Source organism: Coturnix japonica, chromosome 2 (genome assembly GCF_054131305.1).
Source record: "Coturnix japonica strain WE chromosome 2, WE-NBRP24, whole genome shotgun sequence".
In the NCBI taxonomy this organism is placed as follows: domain Eukaryota; kingdom Metazoa; phylum Chordata; class Aves; order Galliformes; family Phasianidae; genus Coturnix; species Coturnix japonica.
Genome location: NC_140664.1, coordinates 111,759,405 through 111,781,271, shown reverse-complemented (window position 1 = coordinate 111,781,271; position 21,867 = coordinate 111,759,405).

The window sequence follows — 21,867 nt, the reverse complement described above, 5'->3', positions numbered from 1 at the left end:
AGCGCTACATTTTAGAGGCACGGAAAATCCCATTTTGCGGCATGCCGGGTTCCGTATAGAGACCGACACGCGCCCCTTTCAGCCCCGGAGCTCTCAGGGTCGGCGCTGCTGATGGATCTCTCGAGGAAAGCCGCTCCGGGTGGCTCTTCCCTTCGGCTCCGCATTCTGCCCGCACACGGCCGGCCGAAGAGAACGTACCCTCGCTCGGGCTTTTTAACTCTTGCCTTAAGGCTCGCCCCGGCTTTTGAATTTGGGGCTTAAAGTTGTGGATTTTCAGCGCGCTTTTCCTTTAAAAGCGCCGCGCTGGAAATCGTGAAAAAACTCGTTGTAAAAATAGTCGTGGGAGTTTGTACGAGGGAGCTCAACACAGAGGGAGGCAAAAGGCAAATCCATCAGCACTGAGCAGAAATCACAGCAGTGCTGTCAGTGGCATTCCGAGTTTCACTGAAACTGGGAAATCGGCAGCTGCTGAACTTTGTGAGCACTGAGCCGCTCCGCCGCCTTCCCCTGCGCGTCCATCGCTGCTGGGTGGGCGCAGGACTTGAAGAAGCGCAGGGTTTGGTTTGCGTTGCCTTATTGACCACCGCACTTAAGGCTGCAGTCCATCAGCTTTGAGAAGGAGGGGGGAGCCAACAAGCAGAGGTTTTCCCGAAATTAATTAAAACTTTTTTTTTTTTCCTTTCTGTTTGAAGTGTAATGTACGGGAGTAGATAAATGTTCGCGCTGTTTCTTGAAAACCTGTGGGATCCACTCTCAATAAAGCTACAATCTATTAGCATTCTGTATGCATCTGCAGCATAAATTTCATTTGAATTTCAAATTTAATAAACCAGGAGGTTTTTAATCATCCCTGGTTTTATTTGTTTGATATTAACATGCTTATTGACCGGGTCTGTTGACCAGTTTGATCATTACAGGACAGCAAAAAGTTAATTAAAACGACCACAGCTCCTTAATCATATCATCTGTCTCATCCGTGTCGCTCCCTTTATTACAGCCTATGATGGATAGTCTCCCAGATTAATTTCTCTGTTTCTTCGATTTGGACAACAGCTTTCGGGACCTAATTTACATCCCGGGAACAACTTGCCCAAGTCTACCGAACATCTTGTGCCTACAATATCCATTAGCAAGTGCCGAACTTGAGCCGCACCGACAGCCTCCGAGAATCCTTCGGGGTTGGGCTGTGGGTAGGGGGGGTTCCTCGGAGAAACCCCCGGAGCTCCGCTCGCAAGGAGATGGATAGAGCCTCTTCCAGGGTCTCGTCCGCCCGCAAACAGCTTTGCGAGGTGGTGAGAGGTTTCTCTCTGCCTATTTGCACGGGCAGAGCTGGAAGGATTGAAGTGCCCGCTGCCCACGCCGGATGGTGAATGTCACTGTTAGGAGGCAGCACGGCATGTCCTGCGCGCGGTTACGCTTACACCGCCGGGTCTCCGCGTTCCGCCCCGGGGGCTGCAGTGGGAAGGTTCTTCCCCGCATTGCCCGGGCCATACTGCCCCGGTATCCGAGCCCCGAGGTGTCCCTGCACCTGGCATTGTCACCTGCAGCATTCCCCGACCGAGGGGTGACAAAGAACCCCTGGCCAGGCTGGGATGGGGAATACCACGTCAGTGAAACCAAACAGCCGGAGAGGAGCGTGCGGTGCCGAGAGGGCAGTGGTGGTGGTTAACGTCTTTAATAACCACCGCTCACACCGCTGCGGTTCACCTGGGACGTTCTCCACTGCCCGGTTGCGTCTTTTCGTCGGACTGCAGCGGGCAAGAGGGCACCGGTATCAGAGGACCCTGTGTGTGCGAGGGTGCTGGGTTCATTGCAGCGCGGGGTTCCGAAGTTAATTCATCCATCGTTGCAAAAGTGTGTTCAGGTACTACAACCCTCGCCCCAGCGCCGGGCGGCCTGGCTGCTCCTCGGGCTTCGGACGAGGAGAAATGGGGCACACTGAGGGGGGGACTTGGGGGGGGGAACATACGACCGTCCTGAAGTGTCCCCGTCACTCGACAGGCGAAGGCAACTGTGCGTGCCTGGGGAGGAAGAGGCATCTTCACCTCCACCTCTTTACACTGCCGCTGTGCTCCTCCATCCGTATCTCCCCCTTCCTCTCCCTTTTTCCTCTCATCCCAGTCTCCCCTCCTCTCCCACCCCCCCCCAATATTTTATCGCCGCGCCCGTCTCTCTCTGTGGTCAGTACCGGAGCAGTGGAGGGCACAGCAAACACCGGGCGCTGCCACCCGCGGGCACTGCGCGCAGCCCCGCGCCCCTCTCCTGCTCTCAATAGATTTGTTTAAGGCGCGTTCTGCTTTTCTTATTATCCATCACTTTCTCCCAGGCGCCACTTACAGTTAAAAACTACTAAATTCTTCTCCTCGGTGGTATTGATTTCTTTTCATTCTGCTCCGTTAGGAGAGGAGGTAATGCTTCCAGATTACCCCGCGTCTCCTCCAGACGGTTGACAATTGCAATCGCAGTTTCGGGAAGATAAATGTTACTTTGGGAATTGTGTTTAATTACAAATAATCTGGGAGCCTCTCCGTGTCCGATGGTTTAACCACACATGTGCTCAGATCATTGTACGAGCAGTACAGGCGGGTGGCGACGTACAGTGACTGGCTGAGAGACCGGAGCGCAGGGCAGGGGCTCCCACTGGGCTGCATGAAGCGGGGTCGTGCCCCGAAATGCTGTTGCTCGTGTAAAGGTGTATATAATCGCGGATAAAAACGCTCGTTCCCGTGTGCATGTGTATGTGTGGGTGTGCTTGGACACTTGCAAATATACGCTCTGCAAAAAAAACAGTCTGCGGATAGCATAGGGGAAAAGGAAAGCTTTCGTATGCATGCATTGATTTGTATAATCTACCAACTACTAAGAAAAAAATGACAATTTGATATATATATATATGTGTGTGTGTGTGTGTGTGTGTGTGTGTATAAATCAAAGCCACTCGTCGTTTCTTGTCTGCTCCGAGCGAGCTGCACCTGCGGGTGAGCAGCCACGTCTGTCCGCGGCGGTCGCGCACCGAGAGAGCATCGCAGACTCCTCTCGTGCGGAGCTCCCGCGATTTGACTCGAGAGACCCTAATATTGATATATTTACCGCTCCTTTTACAATGTATCCGCCACCTTTCCCTGTCACTATTTGCCTGTATGGCAGAGCAATTAGGTCGCCCCTCGCTCCCCCACCCCGGCAGCTGATTAGCGGGCTGGGGGCGGGGAGGCGGCAGGAGGGCAGTGGGAAGGGGACAAGGTGGCGAGCAGGTTATTCCCTTCACCTGACCTGGCTGTAGGAGCTAGATGAGCAGCACTGAACAGATGTCCCCATTTAAGCCATTCTTTTCCCACATGCCCGCTGGATGCTGCCACGGCGCAGGAAGCTTGCTGCAGACCTGGCCCATTCCCGGCCATTATGGCCAAGTTATTCTGGACCAGTGAGCACGAACAAAATGGGCTTCAGATCGCGTGCTTTAGAATAATTCGACTCCGAGCCCCGGCAAAGCCCCCTCCCTCTATTTTTTTTAAGTGTTGGAGGGGGGGGACAGGGACGCACTTCGGCTCCGATCGCAGGATAACTTCTCAAAAGATCGTTAGCTTCTTCCTCCCCCGCTCTCTTCGGCAAATATGGTATAATTTACAGAGCAACTTAATAATCCGAGGGGCACCGCAAAAGCCCTTTGCGTTGTAAACCGCTTCTAATTACCTGCCAGAGCAATTAGCTGACTATCACGAAGAAATTAGATCGCTCAATGTAGCATAAATAATGCGAATAATTTTGTAAGGAGAATGGAAAGCGAGACCTGGTGTTTCTTTATAAGGAAATAACACCTCGTACTGTACGAACCCTACATGAACACATATTAATGTCTAGGCATGCACGGAAATGAATCCGAACATGAACCCTCTGGCTTAGATTCAGCACTTTCTTCATTTACATATGCGGGGTGAAAGTCGGCTTCCAGGCGTTTAGATACAGAGCTCTTCCAGATCACAGTAATTAACACATAGAGACTTCAATAGGAAAACCTGTTTTCCAGATGATTTTTACAATGCGGCTTTATGTCTCATTTGGCAGTTTAAATAGCTGGAGTTGTTTTCTGGCTGCATCTCCACTATCATCTGTTGAGCATATTTTGCCTAGAATACTGACCAAAACTTACAGGCAGATTTCTTTATAAAACAGATGACTGGGACGCTGCGTATGATTTAGGGAGTATTCTCCGACGGGTTAGATTTTCGAGAAGATTATACGGAAACGCCCTTAAGAATATGCTATTTAAAATCATATATATATATATATATATACATTTTGCTGTATTTCACCTTTGCACGAATAGCTGAATTCAGCTGAATATAGCTGAATATATTATTTCAAAAGGGAAATGTTGTTTTCTAAATTCAAATTCACACGTAACAGACGCGCTGCAGAAACGCAGGTCTGTAAGCGCTTAAGAACTCGGATATTAAATCACGGTCTTTGCGAGGTATTTCTGCACGCTGCTGGATGTACAGCTGAGGGTTTCGGGAAGGAGGCTGTGCCCACGAATTGCGTGCAATGGAAGTGCCCTTACAGCCGAGCTCGACTCAAGGGGACGGAGTTTACTCCTGCTGGACTGAAAGGTGCCAGGTCGCAGCGGAGCTGAGCGCAGCCCAAACTGCGGTTCGGAAGCACTGGGGGATTCTGCATAACTCGTTAGGAGTGCTCTGGGCTACGGATAAACAAAACTAATTAGGCTGATCTCTGATAAATAGAAGCAGCAGCACATACAATGATTCTTTTTTCAGGCATCTTCGAAGGAGGGAAAAAAAATCAGTGCGTGATCAAATCTGCCGTAGCTTTTTAGTGCTTTATTTTGTCCTGTTCCTGCACTAGCAGAGCAGCTACAGAAGCAGGAATGTCCCGTCCAACACCCCATCCCCAGGCTGTCCCCGCAGAAGTCGCAGCGATTGCTGAATTCTGAGCTTCCCCGGGGCTGAACGAGACTGCTCAGCTGCTCCGCAGTCCCGGCGTAGCTGGCAGAATTGTACAGCATGTTTAACGATTCCTGCTCATCGGCTAATTAGAGACGGCTTTGAAGCTCCATTACCGGCAGCAAAATTATTGCGGTCAGTTTAGGCCAAATTCTGCAGTCCTTAATGGAGCGAAACTCTCATTGATGTCAATGGGATAGAAGTCAATGGGCGTTGTGCTCTATTAAGGAACAGAGAATGTGCTCCTTTGTGAGTTCAAGATTAAAAATCGCTATCGATAAGAGGTCCGTTTAGGACGGTCACGCTCTGCGGGAGGGATCTGATGGGCGAGCTGAGAAGGGCCCGACCGAGGTTGAGCCCCAGGACCCCCCGGCAGGATCGGTGCGGAGGACATCGGTACTCAGGCAGAGCGGGATAAAAGGGCTTCAAGGGGGGTCCTCCAAAGGAACCTCCTGCACCCGGGCATTGGGGCGAGAGGCGTTGTGTTCGTCCCACGGCCGCGTTGCCAGCCCTGGAACCAGCCCGGCGCTGGGTACCGGTACTGCGAGCGCATAGTGACCAAGCCCTGCTAAGCCCACGTACACGGACATCATTTGGATAGCAATACAGAGGCTGGGAAGTCTCGTTTCGAACTGTGACCACCCACTGCTATTAACGTGATTTGACAGTCAAATTAGGAGCGGGTTTAAGTTGCTGCTTTTGACTGACTCTTGAACTCTGAAACGGCTTTTGATTGAGCATTATACAATATTTCCTTATTATAGGCACGAAATAGCACTGAAAATGCAAGGCGAAGAGCCTCTTTGACGGGACTGAAGAAAATACTGAGGTTGTTTAAATAGCACTATAGCTCAATATTCTTCTTCTTGGGAGGTGGGGGGCAGGGCAGAGGTGGGAGAGAGAAACACAGTGATCCTCCTTTCTTCTTTTCCTGCCCTGGTGGAAAGCAGAAACCTTCAGGAAAACTTTGCAGCCTTTTTCCTGAGAGCGGAGGGGCACACACAGCTGATCCTCTAGGAAGCTGCACACAATTACGACTCATTTTCTTTCTGCTGGAACAATTAATTGTACAAATGAAAGGTCAGGCATGTGCTTTGCCTATGTTTATCAACCACAATAATGAGCCCCTTCTATTTTTGTCTCTTGCTGAATTATATTGCAATAAACTGCTACTGAAGTTCTGTCTCTTTCAGTAATCATCTTCAGAGGTGATTCTGAAAAGCTGAGCAGTGTGCACCCACTTTCAAAGCTTCCAATGGATGGGACGAGCAGCGTGAAGATCCCAGACACCCACAGACCAGTACAGCAGAGGCACAAGCTTTTGCCTGAAGTCCCTTCTGGCACCCTGGGCACTGTGGCTGAGCCTGGCAGGCCCCACTCTGCCCTGGCAGCCCTTTGTCCCTTGTGGTCTGTGTCACTTTGTGCAGGGCTGGGTGGACCCTATCCTTATTCACAAGGCTCCAAACCACCTGGGCACCTTCTCCCTATTGTAAATGCAGTGCCACTAAAGAGAAAGACTGGCAGCACCTCTCTCCCCATGGCAGATTTTCCTCTTCATTACAGGAAATCTCCGCTCAAGAGCAAACCAAGTTCTGGACACATTTTAATTAAAGGACATACATTTTCTATGTCAGCTCCGTGGTGCAGTGTAAGTTCAGTGGACCACAGCTCATCCCTTTGGATCAGAAATCTGGTGTTCAATATTTTCAGTTTTACTCATTTCCTTGTTACACAAAGAATAGGCACTTTTCCACCAGGGCTATGCTTGGTGGGAACACAGCTAGTATTGGTGAACAACTTTGCTGCCATCCTGTTTGCTACTCCGCATGCAGCTTTCTGGGATATTTACCTATGTGTGATATTCTCCCTAACTAAAATCTGCTCACTGCTGACAGTTTCAGAGGACGTGTTCTTCACTAATTTGTCCTTGCTGAGCAGAAACATCTCTGTGCTCCTTACATGTGTGAATTGAAGGAGCAGAATAACTCTGTAAGGACCTAGAAGGGAATTTCAGAAGCTTCACAGTGCACAGAAGATACTTATTTCTTTTGTGAAACTGTGTAATACATTGTGACTAAGACCATTACATTTGTTTTAAGTCATGTTGGCCTGAGATGATTGGAAGACATCTTGGAGGAACTGATCTCCACCAAACCCCCCAGACATGGGGGGAACAGTCCAGTGGTTGATTCCACATTGAACACAAAAGCTGACATTGAGATCTGTCAGACCTGGAGCACTTTTGGCCTGCATGAGGAGAGGCCAACACTGCTGCTCAAGGTGTGTTTTGCTAATTGTCCAACAACTGCTCTGCACAGGAGCCATGGGATGAAAGGCCGCAGTGACCCTCACTTGGCTGGCAGTAAAACTTGCAGCTGCTCTGAAAGGCCGCTCACTGTTGTGCTGGTGGATTGCTGTTCTTCAAGCACAGAGCAAAGGCTCACTCTAAATGTACTGTCTTGGAGAAGAAAAATTTGACGAAATAAGTGCAGGCCTTTTCCACAGTTGGATGGAGTTCTGCAAGTACCCTGACACCTTCCGGCATCCTATCCCGAGGCAGGCAGCCTGTCTGTGCCCCCTGCTCGAGCTCACACCCACCCGCACACAGACCCGGTCCCTTCGCAACACCTCCACGCTGGGCGAACGTCGGCTCAAACCCTCTTTCTGCCCCCCGGAGCTCACTCACACGCCTTCACTTCCCAAACCCCAGCCGCGACCCTCCCTCTCAATCACCTCCGCCCCCCTCGCTGACAGCCGGGCAGGGCTGTGCACAAAAGGTCGAGGCGTTGCGGCGCGGCTCAGCCCTCCCCGCCCGGCCCCCGTCCGCCCCCCGCTTCCCACCCTCCTCCCGCTCCCGCCCCTCTCCGCCCTCTCGCAGCCGGAGCCGAGCCGAGCCGGGCTGCACTGCTCTGCCGTCGGGCCGCGGGCGGGCGGTTGTTAATGGCCCTCGAGGGCGGCTGCAGCGGGCGGCGGGGCGGGCGGGGTGAGGGTCTCGTCCCGCCCCGCGCACACGCGGCCCTCCCCGCGGCTGGAGCTGCTGGATGCGCCCTATGGCAGCCCCACAGCTTCTGCTGAGCCCTCGGCTCCGGTGTCTTCCTGGCGGTTCCTCCTTCCTGAGGTGTCCGCGTGGTGCTGACCGCAGGCCGGTAGAATCTATCAACAGACACAAATCTCCTTTTCACGCTAGCAAAGCGTATGCTGACGGATAACAGCACGTTATGTCATGTACTTCCCCATGCTCACATCTGAGTGTGTAGGCTTCAGTACGATAATCGCCAATTAACAGAGACCTGCAGTCTTAATGACTGCTAAATGTTTGTAATTGGAGTGTAATTTGTCTGTATGCTGACTCTGTATTTTTCAAATACCGCTGTTCAAAACTGGCTTTCACGTTTCATGGGATAAACTATTTTTTTTTTTCCCCCGAAATATTCTTGGCTAATGGAAAACTGAAGGCACTGTAAAGAACTACTCTTTATATACCAGCTCGTATTGTGCTTTATTAAAAGTAGATACAAGAGATATTGAACAGCTAAAAGAGCTTTCTGAAATGGTTAAACTCATTTTACAGGTGAATTAGAAATCTGATCACACTGAAAAAAACTTGTCCTCGAAGTAGAGAGTCTGTGATTGCTTCTTTATATGGAAGGCAGTCAGTGCTTCATACAGAGTAGGTGCTGAACGCTAATTAGACACCACACATCAAACACTTGGGGACATCTTCCAGCGCAAACTTAGGAGCCTGCTATGTTCAGGAGTAAAGATACACATTGTTCCAAGGGAGAAACTGACACTGAGTGGAGTCTATGCCTTTTTTTTTTGTGTGTGTGTGTGTGGAATTACTGTTTCCACAGAATCACTCAACAGATAACATTATGTTAGTAGTTACTAATGTATTCATCCGCTTTCTGCCGTGCTAGGGATACCGCCTGCAACTGTTAAGGAAGCAGCTGGCTTTTTAATACAAATAAACCGGGCTCTGAGACTGTCAATCTTCTTTGTTTGACAGAGAGGAGTTCCCGCCTGCACTGAAAGAATAGCTCAACATCTGTCATCCCATTCTCTGCCATGGCCCAAAATCAGGAAGACTACAGCTGTCCTGTTCCTTTCAGATACTTCTGGGATAGAGAGGTAGGAGGACTGAGTGTTTGGTCAGCGTGTTCATCATGCATTAAGCAAGTCTCTACAAGCCCTTGCATGTAATTGCATTGTTTTCCCACTGCTTGAATAGCAAAATTTGCAGCTTAAAAGTTCCTATGTGCTCTCTCTCTCTTTTTTAAAAATGTCTAATTAGTTCAGTCTGAACTCACATTTGTTAATAGAATGCATTTTAATTGAATGTAAAGCGGTTAGCAATAATTTATACCTAAGTGTGTGTCACATGGGCATGTAAATTTCAGATTTATGCATGAGTGTAAAGCAGAAAATATTTATTCCTACAGGTTGGGAATTATACCACAACTGCTGAGTGCTGGATGAAGATGGAAATGAGAGGTGTACAATGTACACTAGTGCATTGCTAGCAAGCCCACAGATAGTATCTTCTGTGGTTTGTATGGAAAAGAGGGAAAGGAATGGGGAGGAAGGAAAGAGGCTGGGAAGAATATGTTACCACCTTAAAAAATGTTCAACCACAAACCTTCATCAGTTCATTTGTTTAATACCTAGCAATTTAGTAAATATATACATATATATATATACATACATATTAGAAATTCAAGACAAGTTTTTGAGTGAATTATACTATTCTCTTACAGTAGCAGTCAAGTTAGAATTCAGTGGTAGATCGTATGTTTCTTTTCTTACAACCACAGTTAAGAGCAACTGCAATAAATCTCAGAGTCCCAACCAGTGGCAATTACTTTACATATATACCTCTCCAACCTGCACTTTAAACTTCACAGTCCCAAGATTTGGGGAAAGCATCACAAGGTGCAAAATGCTCAGAGGAATTTAGGCATTGTACAAACAGGGGAATCCACGAGCTGAAGTTAGGCCTTCGGGCTCCCTGTCACACCTATGGTGACAGCCAGGCTGTGGTTATGTGGTGATTCTGATTTGGCCGACATCCACGCTGCTGCTGAAAGAACAGCTCAGCTGCACAGTCATGCTGTTACCTCCTGCATAGGCTGAAGTATATTATATAATGTATCCTTGCTGATCTTCGGCACAGAAAAATGACTGCAAAAAGAAGGCGGTTTCTCAACAAGGCTGGTCTTGATTAATTTAGGATTTTATAAATAAAAATAAATTAAATGCATTTTTCCACATATTTGCCAGTGTTATCCCAAGACATTTACTTTTAGAAAGTGATAGGAAAACAGATTCAAATTCACAGACACTATTGCAGAATGCAGAAGAAAAAGACACCAGAAATATGAAAATCTGCACTGAAGAATCATGCACAATGAGATCCACCTTTACCCCTCAGTCTCTCCAGATCAGGAGCAGAAGAAAACACCTTTTGTTTAATCATTTTCTTTCCACATACCTGACAAACTTTTTTGTGCCCTGGAGTGGATTTCTTGTTTTCATCAAGCCCATTGATTTTTGGAGATAACAACCAATCTGGTACCTCCCAAGGTATATAAGAGTTCTGCTCCTCTGTCTCCGTAGTACTGGATCTAATATCCAGAGTATCAGGGGAAATTTTTAGTCAAAAGAAGTGTCATTTAAGGGGGGTTCACTAAACTGCCCAAGGACAGGAAACACATCCACTTGTTTCTGCTGGGGAAGAAACTTGGAAGTGGGTTAGTTGTCCCTCTCTCATTCCTTGGAAAAGACAGAAGTCAAAATAAATCAACTCTGACCTGTAAATTCCATTTCTCCAACAGGAACATCCCCATAAGTTTTCTTTAGATCACAGTGTACAGAAATTTCCCCGGGCGCTGGAATGGAAGGCAAACAAACTATTGCTAGTTTTATACAGCCTATGTATTTGGTTTTGCTACTAGCCTTTTTAATGAGGGCTGGAATTTTCAAAAGAGCATTTTATTCTCAAATCTGGAAGAATACCAAATATTTTGACACCATGCAATTACGAGAATTATCAATATTGTAACATACCCTGGGGGTATTATGACTGAGTACCTCCCCAAAATCTTTCCAGGAGGCAGATCCTAAAAGTTAATAAGCTTAGAAAGAGTTTAATGAGTATAGAGACACTGAAGCAACTCAGGGCATTTGTCTTTGTTCTGAGAAAAAGACTCTCACTTATATTCTTTATTATGGCTTGCAGCTTGTGCTTTGGATTGACAAACTTCAAAGATAAGTTGAATTAACGTAAGTGAAATAGAGACAAATATTCAGCCTTAAATGACCTGACCAAGATTGTATTGTCAGACAGCTACTAGGAAAAATCTTTCTTCTGTTAAAGTGAGAAACAACACCACTATCAGTTACATCAGGATCCTTTGAAACAGCATTAGGTTTGCATAATATATAAAAATATATATAAAACTTATGCAACAAAGCAAACAGAACTGTTAATGTAGTTATCCCAGTCTACATACAAGTAACTGTGAAATGCCTGAGACAGGAAAAACTGTCTCATGAATTCCTGGCATAGATCATAGAGTATGCTGGCTTCTTAGTTCGAAAAAGATTGGGACCTCCTAGAAGATTTCAGTAGAGGCCTATAAAAATGGGTAAGGACCTGGTGCATCTCCCATATGAATAACTTAAGTCTGTTCAGCCTGAGGAAAAGAAGACTGAGGGGGGACCTGATCAGTGTTTATAAATATCTTAAGGGAGCTGGGAGGCAAATGGATGAGTCCAGGCTGTTCTTGGTGGTATGTAGCGATAGGACAAGTAACAATGGCCTAAAACTTGAACACTGGAAGTTCCGTACAAACATGCAGAAGAACTTCTTTATGGTAAGAGTGCACTGGAATTGGGTGCCCAGAGAAGTTGTGGAGTCTCCTTCTACAGAAATAATCAAGACCTTACTGGATGCCCACCTATGCAACCTATTTAGCAGAGAGGTTGGACTCAATGATCTCATGAGGTCCCTTCCAACCCCTGAAGTTCTATGATTCTCTGATTCTCAGTCTTTAGCATCTGTACCATCTCACAACTACCCTACAGAGCTTATTCCAGCCGATTACCTCTTGCTGTCTCAGTTATTCCAGTGAGACTCAATCATGCCAAAGACTGCAGAACTCTCAATGAGTTGTTCCAACTAGTCTCCAGTTCCTTTTGCTTCATACTAAAATGTAGATAGGAGTCCTCTTCAGGCTATGAATAATTCTGTCACAGGTGGAGTCACTGTGATTGTCCCTGATTTCTAGACTGCAATTTTTTGCTTCACTTAATTAAGCTAATGGTTAAATTGTTGTCTGAACAAGATGAAAATTTATTTGTTATGTAAAGAAGAGTCCTTGAGTCCAAAGGCTATTTGTGCATCTAGATCTTTTATGGAAAATAAAATAATCAAGTGCTAAATAAATGTACTGTTAAAGTATTGGTAATTCTCAGCTTTCACAGAAAACATTTCTACTGGACACAGTGATAAGCCAGGCACCACCTTTAGAGTTATGTGTTATGGATGGTTGCCCAGGTCACCAAAATGCAGGGACATTATTCACACAATGTGAGAATGTTGTGGTTTCATGCTGGTGCTGCTGTTTCAGCTCCTCATCGACCTCTTGCTTGAAGTTTTGATAGCTGATGAGACAAACTGTAAATAACCAGAAGTCAGACTGAGCAACATTTTTCACTCTGACCTACTGGTACTTCTGGCTTATTAGATCCACCATTATAGCATCAACAGGCTATGGAGAACTGGAGTACAGTGGTGATAACTGCCATGTCATTGCCCATTCATTCACAGGCTGCCTCTATGTGTAGGCATTAAAGGCATTTCGGTGAAAATCTGGAATATTTCTTACAGCAGAATCAGGTTATAAAATAGAATGAGAATCACCAAGTAGTCAAATATTAGTATAGCCAGTTATAAGGTAACCTGCCACACACACATGTGCACAGCTTGTAGCTATTGGGTTAGAAATCATTTTGTCATTGATTATCAAAGGGATATGAGTTCTAATGTGAAAAACAAGGAGATGGGAACAGTCAGAATTCAACCAGGAAATAAGAACACAGGGACATACTAGGAGAAAGGCACTACTGGCACAAATTCTTCTCAAGATTTGTCACAACATTTCACAACTACAAAGCAAAACAACTGCAAAATCATCTTGTAGGATGTCACATGCATTCTTGCAGTACGTTCATATTGAGCTCAGCAGCTACCACTGCAGCTGACCTTGTGTTATCCTGACTTGTAGAAGGTGGTGGTGTGAATCACAAGATACAAGTGATATCAAAGAGCCAGCCTGGGCATTCACCTTTCAGGGAATGAGCCAAGGCAGTTCAACATCACAGGCTGGAATCTGCTGGAATATAATGAAAAAGCAAGAAGCTGACATAAAGAAAATCCAAATCAGCAAAAAGAAAAAGCAAGATCTGTGGGTGAATATAGCAAAATGTTATGGTGGATAAAAGGATTTTCCCAGAATCCTAATGCTCAGAGTGACCTCTTGTCTATCCCTGCTGTAGTCTCAGGCTCCTCAAGTGATTCAAGCAGGTGTTATGTAGGTGAACACTGGCTGTATGTTCCTTCTTTTGAGTGCACATCTTAGATGTTCAAGACTGAGTCACAGAAGTGCTGAGTGTTCACAGATGCTGCTGAAATCAATGGGATTTGTGCTTTAAATGTATGAAGTACCATAAAAATGCTAAGTATCTTTCAAAATCTAAGTAGATCATGTTGAGGACCCAAATTAGTGGACGTGTTCATTAATTTTGACCATAATATCTCAGTACTTCAGTTCCCCATCTGTAAAGTGGGTCTAACAGTACAGTCACACTTTGCAGATTTAAAGATAAATTAATTAGTATTTGGGATGCACTCAGAAACCCAGCAGAAAACGCTACAGAAACACCCATAAAGATATTAATAATTCAGTATTCTGTGCAGGATTTGAATGATGTGCAGTAAGGAAGGCATGGAGCCACATATTGAGTGATAAGAATAAAAAGAATATTGAACAGCTGCTCACTCAGGGATTATCGTCCATCCTATGCACTGAATGATGTATGTGTCTGTGCAGTTAAAGACTTATTATCATGCGTATGTGCAACGAGCGCAAATTAAAGTTTCGAAGGCAACGGATTGTTCTGAAGTTTAGACAGCTTAAATCCGCAGCAAGAGAATACTTGCAATATTTATTTATTTATTTATTTATTTATTTATTTATTGTGATAATCTCTGTATTCCTGTGTTTCCATCCTAGAAGATACAAAAGGTTTTCTGTGTTGGTGAACTCAGTGATTAACTACACAACACAACCACATGGCCAAGTTCACTGTTGGAAAAAATATATTGATTTCCAAGGGTGAATTTTGTCTAAATCTTTGTCTTGTTGTGTAGTTTCTGGTTAGAAGTGGGACAGTAAATTGTTGCAGGGACAGAGTAACAGCCTCATCTTTTGGCCTTACTTCATGGCAGGGTTTTTGGCGGTTAATGTAGCGTTTGGAGAATCATGAAAACTTCCATTCCAGAAATGAAGTTATTGCCAAATCAGAAATTCCTGTATTTACATATAAATATCCCATTTGCTGTGACTGAATACCTTTCTCATTTGTAATGATCTAGCAACAACCACACCAATCAAATGCTAAGACACAGGTGTTTGATTAATCTGTCTATACATATCTTAGGATGCAAAACTAATCTTTCTGAAATTCTACTTGGTCCAAATGTGTAATCTGTATTAAATCTATTCTGAATTTTGAATGGGTTCCTCAAAAAGATTACTTGATCTCAGTCATATAATTTACAAAATCTTTACAATAAAGATCTTCTGTTCATGCAAGAACATAGGCCTATATTTAGTATGTCATATGTCTTCAGATCAATGACCAAAAGCTTGGATTTTCATACAAACTTGGAGTAGCCAATGAACACTGTGCTCTTCTACTACCTGTGAAGAAACCACAATCCTGTCATTTCAGAACTGTTACCTACTTAACAGTTCAAGTGTTGGAAAGAATTGGGCTTATATTTTAAAGTTATGTTTGACCGGTCATTTAAGAACAGTTACACTCACCTTTTTCTCCCTTTTCTTTAGTCTCATTTTATCCTATATTTCATAGCAAAAATGATGGGTTCTAAACTAGATGCAGTTCTGTTCCTGGTTAGGTTTTCTTCTTAAGGTAATTTAAAGCTCACTTCAGAGAGAACTGTATGTAGGTTCATCATTTGTCAGGAGAGAATTTTAAGTATTAAATCATATTGATTTAAGCAAACCCTTTATTTTATTTGCATTTTCAAATGCTTTCCTGAACGCAGAGACCTTTCTATGGAGAACACCTCATTGTTTGTTTACATAACTCTCCTTTTTTACTTTCTTTTTTTTTTTTCTTTTTTTTTTCTTCCAGAAACTTATTATCTACTCCAAGATTAAAAGCATTCTAAAACATATGAGCTGCAAGAAATAGCTATCTTGTTGATTTTCAGGAAGTCTACAATACTCCATCTAATGTATTCAATGAATTATTTATTTCTTAAAGAGATACAATAAATCTTTACCTACTATATTTGATGATTTTCATAGTAGGAATAATAAGTAACATGATTTGAGGGTGATTGGAACCTGGTACCAGGAGGGGGGAGGGAGGGAGGTCTATTTAGACTATTTACTAAGTATATTGGAAGAGAATAAATCTGAAAACCATCTGGACATCACTATTGACTTAACATTTTCAGGTGAGGAGAAAGCATGCATATTTCCATTGAAATTAATGATCAGGAATGTCTTAAATACTTCCTATTTGAAGGAGCAGCTTAGGTGCAAAAGCACAATAGTAATGTTCAGTGTCATTGTTCTCTGTTACATTGGAGTGAGTCCAAAGTAATTCCATTGATTTCAGTGGACTTTCTTTGGGCTAACTAAGAATAGAATGTGACCCCACAATAGTTGGGGATGGGATGAGTGACGGGAATATAAATAATCTGAGATAACTATTTGAAATACCAATACTATAGAAGATGGTGTCTCTCTTTTAACACTGATCTTGTACTGCATCAGAAAAAAATTATATCCCATTTAGTTCTTACAGTTTAGAAAATCATATCAAAACAGTGTTTTTGATTTTGTTTTTGATGTTGCTAAATTTTATTAATGTCATGCACTGAAAAATTCATCAGAGGATCTCAAGATTTTCTCAGAAGTACTATATCTCACAACAGATCTTTAATTAAGCAGAAAGTTTTAAGTTAGTCTAACTTTTCTTGACAATTATAAAAAGGGAGTTGGCAAGTCCTTGATGTCACTGCTGTGTGTTCAGTGGCTAACAGACCTGAAAACAAAACAAAACAGTTAGGAGCATGAATTGCACTTTTTTATTAGTGTTTTCCAAGTTGCTCAAAAGCATCTGCAGAACATTTATGTGCAATGCAGACATTTCAGATTTTGGTTTCATTTCTTTTCTGCATTCTCACTCCGTCTCATGTAGATGCTGTCATTTTATCTGCATTAACATTTGTTTATGGGTTGGAGGTAATAGATGAAACAGAACTTCAGGTTTTAATGCAATACCTTACTCTTACCTGCTTCTCCATGAAGGTGTATTTGGTGTGGGTTACCTGCACTGTGGTCTGGGTAGAATCAGCAGCAAAGCACGAGCTATATTCATACATCTGTATGCATCGTCCATTCACCTCTGAGGCTTCAGGGATCTAGTCAGACCCGCAATCTTTAAATCACCTTGAAGTCCAGTTCTTCCAGATCACTGGTGCTATATAAATGCATATTATCAGTATTTTAGTCATCAGAATACCTGATCTTTGGAATATGCTGTTAAATAGCAAACAGACTGACTTAAGTAATTTCAGCTTATACAATTCCCTACTTTAACATGACTACTGTAAAAAGCTATTCCAAACATCTGTTTGCAAAAATGACTTTGTAATTTGCATCTGTTGACTGGATTGCAGATTATGTTCTCATTTTCAGGAACAGTTTGCCTTAATATTCCTGTTAGAATCATAGCATTGCTCAGGTTGGAAAAGACCTTAAAGATCATAGAGTCCAAACACAACCTAACCATACTACCCTAACTAACATCCCTCCACTAAATCATGTCCCTGAGCACCACATTCAATCAAGTTTTGAACACATGAGGGATAGTGATTCAACCACCTCCCTGAGGAGCCAATTCCAGTTCTCAACAACCCTTTCTGTAAAGTTTTTCCTGATATCCAACTTAAACTTACCCTGGTGCAACCCTGGGGACATGCCCTTCTCTAAAGCAATTTTATCTTTCTCCTCTCTTTTGCATCAGGGTTTTATGCAACTACCTAGGTAACACCTGTACTTCTGCTGCTCTGAAAAGCTAACCAGTACAAGTGAACACAGTTTTAATATTTAGTTGAAAAAGCCGTCTCTTTTTTAAAGGTATCTTATTCTGTTGATATACAGCCTGTGTGCCTATTACCTTTCTAAAGCTGGACCATGCACATAAACTTTCCAAGTTTTCTGACTCATTGTTTCCTCTTGTGGCTTAATTCTTCTCCACCTTGATTTGTCCAATTTGATAGGGGTTATGGTCCAGGTATCTTATTTTGTTCAATATATGAAAGATCTAACAGCATTAGTTCTACCCAATTTTGGTAGCCAAAAGTGTTTTCTTATAGCATGAAGGAAATGCTTTTCAACTTAATATCAGATGATTAAACTCGGCAATATCTGTTAAATCAGCCTTCAAAATTCTTGCTGTTCTTTTCAAATTAAAAATTTTACATATTTATTCCTGGCTATACTGTGCTGCAATGGGCTGCTAAATTAACAGTAAAAGATTAATTTAGTAATAATTGAAAGAAAATCTAAGCCAGCTTCACATTTATTTTTCTTTTAGATTTACTTATTCTCATTGGTATTAGAGAGGTGCTTGAGATTTGACTGTCACTAATAAATACCATCTACACATCAGCACTGCTATAAGAATCCTGTATCCCATTAAGATGTTAACTTTTAAGAGCATTGGTGGAAAACTGGAGCAGGTTCAGAGGAAAGCTACAGAGATAATTAGACACCCTTCTTAACAGTTGCAGCCTGAAGGAGTTTCATTGACTTAGTTTATTTAAAAGGTGAAGGAGAAACTTAACTGTAATCTATAACCCCCTGCATAGTGAGATATTAGCTAAGGCAAGAGAGCTATAAAAAAAGAAAAGAAAATGGAAGAAAGAAGTCATATGTAACTTGAGTCAGTGGCATAAGCCAAAAGTAGTAGTTTTCAAACTGGAAAATTTTGAGGTGGGAGAGTAATTAACCAGTGGTAAAGACTGCCAAAGGATGCAATCCATTCTATATACACTAAATCATAGCTGCATTTTTTTCTGAAGGTATGCTGCAGTTTTGCCACAAGCTGTGGCTTGAGGCAGAAATTTCTGGGGAGAAATCCTGTAGTGTGTGCTACGCAGGAAGGCAGAGTATGATTGCAGCTGTCCGGGCTGAAAATCTGTGATTCATGTTCAAGTGCAAACAGGAGGCATTCTTTCAACATTATCCCTAAATTTCTACTAAGTGTTCTTCAGGTCATTACAATCCCTTATTAAAAAAAAAAAAAAAAAAAAAAAAAAAAAAAGGAAAAAAAAAAAGGAAAAAAAAAAGGAACAAATTCCCAATTATACATATGTTGCCCTTTTTTCAACATATCAAATACTGTACCAAATTACTGCTACTTTTTCTTGGTGGGAGAGGTAAACATAAACTCATAACTCATGGAGGAACAGAAAAGAAAGGAAAAGAAAAGAAAGGAAAAGAAAAGAAAAGAAAAGAAAAGAAAAAAAAGAAAAGAAAAGAAAAGAAAAGAAAAGAAAAGAAAAGAAAAGAAAAGAAAAGAAAAGAAAAGAAAAGAAAAGAAAAGAAAGGAAAAGAAAAGCTAAAGTCAGAATAAAATCAGTTTTCTCATTGCCTTCAGCAATTACAGGAATATCTCTCTATGCATTGAGGGCAGGTTCAGTAGAGAAAAGGCAGTGGAGTATGGAAGCCTGCAGTAGGAGAGCCTTATCTTCTCTAAATCAGCACGAATTTTGAGTTCTTAGCCATGACTCAGTCCAGAATGTGTGATTTAAATATGTGGGCTATTGTCAGAATATAGTTTTTCATCTTACACAGAACTTGTTTCAGCCAAAAACTGACATGCCACAAATAAAAGTTTTTAATTTCCGATATATGTAATGAGTTCTGAAAGCAAAAATCTGAGCAACTGTCAGACTGAGCCAACCCATTAACTAAGCAAAAAACATGAAGATCTATTCTTTCAGGGCATGGCCATGTTGAAGATTACATTTCAGAGATGTGGCTGGATTGCCTACAGTACTCAAACTCTCTGGGTTACCCCAGACTATTTCAGTCTTCAGTTTAGACATAGGATTGGTGGAAATGATAAACCAACTTATTTTTTGTGAACTATTTGACCTTTTGGAATTGATTTAATACTTACAAATAAGTTAAAAACTTATTTATTTATTTGTCAACAAATGCACTACATCATCTCAGGTCCAATCTAGGAGGAAAAAAAATATTTTGTCTGCTTTTACCACACTGATGATCTTTCCCTAGACACAGAAAACAGATTTCCCTGCCTCTACTTCATGTCTACAGTCCTTTGGGATGTTACGTTCACCTATTTGCTAGAGCGTAGCTCCAAGAACTTCTTGAGCACCTAACAGATTTGCATCATAGCTGTTGTGAAGTGCCCATTGCTTCCCAGTATCTATTGAGCTACTCTCCATTTTGTGGTAGAGACCCATTAAAGTATCCTGAGTGATACAAAAGTATCACATTTGTTTTCATCAATCATGTGTATCCAGTTCAATAACTACAAATTGTTCTTTGGTATTACGGGCTGTGAGCTGGCTCCAGTATGGTGAATTATTTAATATGATTTGAGGAATCTGTGGTGTGTTTCAGTCTACTCATACCCTGCTTGAATCAGGGGAAGTTCTTGAAAACCTGAGTACATTTCATACATCACTCCCATCAACCTCTTTCCAGCACTGCCTTACCCTCTGGATTTGCCTTTTCCTTTCCTTCTCAATTTTTTTTTTTTTTTTTTTTTTAACATTCCTTCTTGCCAGTGAGCCACCTTGCACAAACAGATATTCTCCAGCATAGTATTTTTGCCTGACTTATACTTGGTATACCTGATGTTGACGAGATCATTCTTTGTTTTTGGTTTGCTTCGTGTCTTTTTCCTATTTTGTTTGTATATTTGTACAGCACCTGGAACAACCAGACACAGAAACACAAATAATGATATGTGCTTAAAGAGAGAATAGGAACATAATTTCTCACCACTGGCAAGATATAAGTCATTGGGATCTCAGAGGGATTAGAGCAGTTAGGTTTAATCTGTTACCAGGATACCATAATCAGTCAACTACTATAAAGAGGTCTTAATTAAGTTACACTTGTATTTTGTCTTCTGTGGGGAATTTTACTTTAATTGTGAAGTTTTTGTTTCTGGAAATCCCAGTCCATGTTGATCCCACCTGAGAGGTAAAGCTAGGGCAAGGATGAGGGAATTTTAGTGGTTGTTCAGTGTGTTAATGCTGTGTTAGCTGATTTTACATGGGGCAGATGCTGCTAAAAGTTTCTGAGCAATCGAAAGCTGTTCAGTTTTGCTGATACAGTTGCAGACAAGTTACTATTGGCATTGTTAGAGTGGTTTTACATTGGTATCAGTGCAGCCTTTGGAAAATGGAGAATGCATGTTTTCCTATCAGCTTAGTTCTGTTTGGTGAAAATGAAAACAGAAAAAGAATGGTAAAACCAAATGATGATGCCTAAATAGTGCCCATAACAGTAATTCATACCTAAAATGAATTTCTTTATGAATTAAAAATCACACATTTTTATGCTACTTGTGATCCAAATTTGTTCTGTCATGGTCACTGGTGGCAAAAAATAAAAATAGCTTGCAAATGATAGTGATGGGAGAGGACTTGTTTGTAGAGCTCTGTTAGAACGGATTGCCTAGGAAATGCACTAAATCCACATTTGTCTTCATTTTTGTCCCCAACTACATTCATCTGGTCCTGTAACCTCTGGGTACTCAAACTACACTGATCTAAGAACTCCTTTTCCTATGCTACCTTTGGGACAGGCAAACTCAACCCAGAGAGAAGTGAGCACCCAGATGCTTCTACAGAAACCTCTGAAGCTGAATAACAAAGCCTTTCTCCATCTTTGCCAATCCTTTGGCCTCTGAGTGTTGCAGAGAGACTTAAGAAGCATGCAATATTGTTGAATATCTGATGCATAATGCACTAACTGAAGGATGTAGTATCAGGCTTTTCTTTGAATTCTTGTCTTTTGTTGTCTTGTTTCCTAACCAGAAGGTTACTTGAAGCTCTCAATATGTTAATTAGTGTGTTGCTGTTGTTGTTTTTAATTTTTAAAACACCTTTGTCTTGGTACATATCTTTCTAAGAAGCATGCAAACCCTTTACATATTTCCATATTTTCAGCATATTTTATGCAAATAGTTGTTAAGAATGAAAATTCTAATTTCAAATGAAGAAAATTCATGACATACATCTTGTGTTGCAGTTTAATCACTGTATACCCAGGAAAGTATTGACAGTTGTCCCGTGGAAGCTATTAAAGTTCCTGTCCAAGGTTAAATGAAATTGCAGTTTATCAGAGCAGCATTGAGAAAATAAGGGAATCTGTTCATGGCTCTTGATTAATGCCAAGCATGATCAACACAAGGGGGTTCATTAAGCTATACATCATGTGGGTAATTTAACATGTCATTGTGCCTGCTGTCTGCATTAACTCTCTGCATAACCCAGTGTTCTGAACTTTCATCAGCCCTGCACCTGAAGTTTTGTCTC